Here is a 4,938-nt window from a genome sequence, read left to right as displayed (position 1 = left end):
CTCGCCGCCGGGTGCCGGTGCAGCGCTGAGCTGCCTCCCTCGCTCCTCGCACACGCAGCCTCCAGCAATTTCGGTGTTGATACTGCACAGCGACTGATTACTGGGGAAAAATGAAATCAATAAATTAAAAACAAACAAACAAAATCACTGATGCCCCTTTCCTGCCAGCCTGTGTCCAATCCTTGCTTTGGGGGGGAAGTGTCCCACACTTAGCAGCGATGATTTCCTTCCTTTTATTGCACCGGTGTAGTGAAACAAAACTTCCTTTTGTTCATTTTTCATTCAGGGAGGGAGGCAGGAGGAGGGTGGCGCAGCCCTTGCGCTGTCTCTGCTACAAGCAAGCGCCGAGACCAGACGCGCCAGGGCAGATGCAGGGGCACCGTCCTAGGGTCCAGACACGGGCGTGGGCCTGAAAGAGGCCACATAGAAAGGGGGTTTGAAAATGGTATTTTCCCCCCGTTGTCCCAATATTACGATCGTTATCTGTGGCAAAGCAGGGCCCGATACTAAAAGTTCGCCCAGGAGTCTAGGTACAGAGCTGACCGTCCTCGGCTGCGGGAAGCTTCCAGGCCACTTCGCGTAGAGCGTGGAAATGAAGGTTGTGGGCTCCCCTTTTTGAGTCTTAGCAGATTTAACCATCTCATCATGCAGCAAAATGAGCAGTGGCCTGAAGAAGCGTCCACAGGCTGAAACAAGGGAGGTGAAGCAGGTGGCAGCAAAACGAATGGGGACTGAGAAACACATGGAGTTGGGGCGGGTGTCTTCAAGCAGTGTTTCTCCACCTGTGGGTCCTCACCCAAAAGTCAGCTGCAAGAATGTATGAAAGGGTTTTTTAAAAGAGGATCAATAGGCTTGAAAAATGGTTTCTCCTTTAAAAAGAAGAAAAATGTGATAAACTGACTTTGCCTTTGCAGGCTGCCAGAGTTTCAGCCTACAAAGGGCTGCTTGAGCCCCACGTACCTCATACATACTCCCTTCCTCACATACTGGCGGGGGCCAAGACCAGTGGATCCAGAGTGTGGGGCTCTGGGTTGGGACTGGCCTTCGAGGTTTAAAAATGGGTCCTTGTACAAAAAAAGGTTGAGAACCTCTGTCTTAAAGGACAGGCATCGGTAACTATTGAGCACGGGAGTTAGGGAGACAGTCTCTGAATCAGAACTTCTTGGACTTTAAATGCTGGAGGCTGCAAGTGAGAGAGGAACAGTGGGGAAAACCCCTGTTCTCTCTCCCCGTCAGCATCTGCTCTCTGCCACTAGGTACAGGGGACTTGCCAAAATGAACTTATGGTCCGACCCAGTAAATGGCAATTCTAACCATGTAGCCTTTCCATCCCACAGCCTTGCCTACCGTATGAATACTGTCTCCTGTTAGACCACGAGATGTCACCGTTGCTCTGCAAAAGTCAGCCAGACCCTGCAGCTTTTGTTGTCCCTGGAAAATAAAATGTCAAAATGGCCGTGAGGAGTCTGCGGTGTGTCTGCCGCCCAGCCCAGCTCATCCGCAATGCCAAGGCAAGCAAGGGTTTGTTTCGCTTTTTACAGGAACGGGTTCTTAACACAGATCTAAAAAACCTACTAAGCTGCTCCCTTTTCAGGTATGAGTATTATGAGACCTCTTCCTAGCGCCTTAAAGTCACTGACTCCATGGAACACAATCACATAGTTCACCAGGGCAAGCAGGGAGATCTGAACCTGGCCCTTGAAAGGTAACAGAGAGGCAGAAAGTTTTCCACTAGTTTCAGTTTCCAGCCTGAACTGCTTACTTATATATATACTGTACTTCTCTTCTCTTCCTGTGGCAGGCCACGCAAGGTATTTCCTGTCCCTAGGCCTATGCAACCTGCCAACTCCAGGGGAGTGGTACATGTGCAGTACATGGTTTTGTGACACGCCAAATGTTTCAGGACTGCATAAAATGATAACATTAAAACATAAAGTGGAATCCTGGATTGAATGCATTTACTGGTCTTCTGTTACACTCCATGCAAGCTATTTTTTTTTTTTAAATGCTGAAATCTGCTGCTACATTTCTTGTCCACCACATGAGAACTAGGTCTCATTTGCCACAGAGTTCTGGCTGCAGAATCCTCACCTTAGTTAGCTAACTTATTCATGTTCAAGGGTTCTTGTAAAAGGCTAGAAACCAGATAGTTAAAGATATTTAAGCAATTAATGCCTGTGGAAATTAGGGTGAATAAAAAGCTATTTTGGTTGATTTTTAACTTTGAATTAAACATTCTCAAAAAAACCCAACATATTTAGCATTAACATTGAAACTATGGTCCCACATAAAGTATTAAATCCATTTGAATCAAAAAAGTATGATATTCAGTCTACCTTTGCGGCTGAAGTTTAAAAAAAACCCCACTGAAATGAGGGAATTCATTGATGAAGCAGCCAGAATCTGAGTTTGCAGCAGTCATAAACCATCCTTCAAAGAACTGCACAACTCAGTAGCTCTTTTTACCCATCCAGTTATTGTTGCTGCACGCACAAAGTGGGTACTCACATATGCACAGGAGCAGAATTGGCCACTGGCGTGCACACATGCTCAAACTATAAGCACAGCTGCATTAACAATGTAAGCATATGTTTATGAATGTGTGAATGCACATTTCCACGGCTACATCACTCTATTAAATGAATTTCTGTTTGAGAGGGTTCCCATTCTTTCTTCCCCAACTGTCTTTTTCTTCCTATGAATTTCTTGATCTGCTTCTGATGGCATTTTTCCTTCTCCTGTTGTTGCTTACAGAAGTTTTCTGGAGGGAGGAGGTTATCTAACTTTAGTTTCCCCAACTGGCAATCAGAAAGCTAAGGCACGTGAAGATTCAGCCAATTACTTTGGGCTTTCTCATGCTGGGTTTCACAAGTCTTAGTAAGATGGACTTAACAAACCTCAAGTGATCCCATACTCCGAGGAAATAAAGAATAATATTTTTCAGTTGATACATAAGCAACTTTTAATAATGCCCTGTTACTTAAAAAAAACAACAACTAGCCCTACAACATAGTACATTAGCATCATCAGTATATATTATCACTATGGCACTTGAGAAAACCTCTCTGGTAACTTCAGCTATGATCCACACCCCACTGAACTCAGTGGAAAACCTCCCATTTAGCTTCAGAGGCCTTTTGATCAGGGTCTGACCCATGAATAAATACTGAAGTTACAATTACAGTATAATGAATGTCGGTTGCAGTTCTGAATTCTTCTCTGGGCATACCTTTGCCGCTCTTCCTTATTTGTTAAGAGGTTTAGCTAGCCTTAGTAGTCTTCTTTATTTTTAGCTGCTTGGAATATATACACACTGAAGGGTTCTGGCTACAGGTGCATTCTGGTAACAAAAGACAAATACACTTTTTTAATCACCAGTATTATTTCAGTGCTGTGTACTGTTGTGCAAACATGGAAAAATTAATTGGGCGTGGTTTGGTTGACTGTTTTTGAAAAGAGTCTGAGGCAAATTTAATTTTATGTGATAGAATAACAGGTGAAAGAAGAACTAAAGGAAGTACAGTGACTAGTGCCAGGGATTACGTATTCAGACCATTTCTTCATGCTTGTGTACTGGGCAGATCTACCCGCTTTTGGAGGTGAAACACTGAAATCATTTTTATGAATAATAACTCATTGGTCATAAATCTACCTAAATTAAAAGGCTCCCCCACCTTTTGCCTCTGTTGCTGCCACCTCCTCCTTTCTGTCTGTCTGCTTCTCTCTGTCCTGCTGATCTACAGCCCTGACGTGCCCCCAGCGTCAGCTTCCTCTGCCTCTCAGCTCACTCAGAAGATGCAAAGCAGCTTGGGTGCAAATCAGCAGACTGATTTCCTCCACACAGGTTTTCTTCTCTCCTCCATGTCTGCCATCTCTTAGCTGAATAACTCAACTTTCCGTGCCTACAATTCTAGTGGTTTCTTTGGTACTTTTGATTCTGTCCTCACACTTCCCCGTTTCTTTCTGTACAGCAGCTTACCATTTCCTTCTTACTGAAATAATACATGACCTTCCTTCTCCCTGCAGCTCACCTTCCCTAGCCCCTTCACTTGCACCTGTGACCCCTATCTCACTCCATTTCCTTCCTGGCCTTTTGGCTCAGGCCAGCCTCTTATGGGCTAAGATCAAGTCGGGGTATCTGAATCCCAAGATCTCCAGGCTTGGGTCTGCACATAGGATGCCTGCTAATGGATTTGGGAGTATCTGAAGTCCCAGGGTGAGGGCCTGGGGTGGGGGGTGCCGGTTGCAGCACCATACATGGCATTTAGAATGACTGACTTCTGCCTGCTCAGTTGATCTGTTTTTTGGAACAGTTGAGTTCTGCTCAATTTATATGATTTGAACCAGTTTGGCCGGTTATTTGACCTGGAACATGAAATATATTAATAAAAAAAAAAATCCCATTCCATTTCCTGATCTCCCACAAGCTAGTCTTGTCCCCTCCCTTATTCTTCTTCTCAGTGTCTCATTCTCTTCTGGCTCTACCCCATTGTGATAGTCTCTCCCGCCTTAAAAAAAATCCACTTATGCCCATAGGTGCCTCTCCTGCTAATGCCTCTTGCCATCCCCAAGCTCAGTAAACCCCTTGTTTATGGCTACTTTTTGGAATGCCTCCCCTTCACTTCCATCCTAGTCTCTCTGCAGCCTGGTTTCACCCCTTCCGTTCAACTGAAACCCCCTTTTCCCATCTCTAAATTTAGAAACATTTCTCTGTCTTTACCCTGACATGTCAGTCACCTTCAACACCTTCAGCCAGGCTCTTGAAATCTTGCCCTTCCTTGGCTTCTGTCTTCTCCTTGTCCTCTTCATCCATTTCTAATAATTTGATCCTTTGGAAGTTTGGAGGATCCTCCACATCTCTCCTACATCTTTCTGTGAGGTCGCAAAGGGTTCTCTCCCTCTCTCTCTCGCATTAACAGGCTCGCTCTCTCTCTCTCT

The 4,938-nt window shown here is 45.0% G+C and overlaps 1 long non-coding RNA gene across 1 annotated transcript; it reads right to left on the bottom strand.

Moving 5' to 3' along the window:
* Window positions 1-706: 706 nt before the first annotated feature.
* Window positions 707-4,903, bottom strand: LOC109289922. The gene is made up of 3 exons (XR_002095464.1): window positions 4,721-4,903; window positions 1,348-1,431; window positions 707-807 (listed from the first exon to the last, which is right to left on the bottom strand). It is a non-coding gene; the product is annotated as an uncharacterized LOC109289922 (long non-coding RNA).
* Between the last annotated feature and the right edge of the window lie 35 nt (window positions 4,904-4,938).

This window comes from Gavialis gangeticus, unplaced genomic scaffold, assembly GCF_001723915.1.
Source record: "Gavialis gangeticus isolate Ggan-Ray unplaced genomic scaffold, GavGan_comp1, whole genome shotgun sequence".
Classification (NCBI taxonomy): domain Eukaryota; kingdom Metazoa; phylum Chordata; order Crocodylia; family Gavialidae; genus Gavialis; species Gavialis gangeticus.
This window is presented reverse-complemented; position numbering and strand designations above follow the sequence as displayed.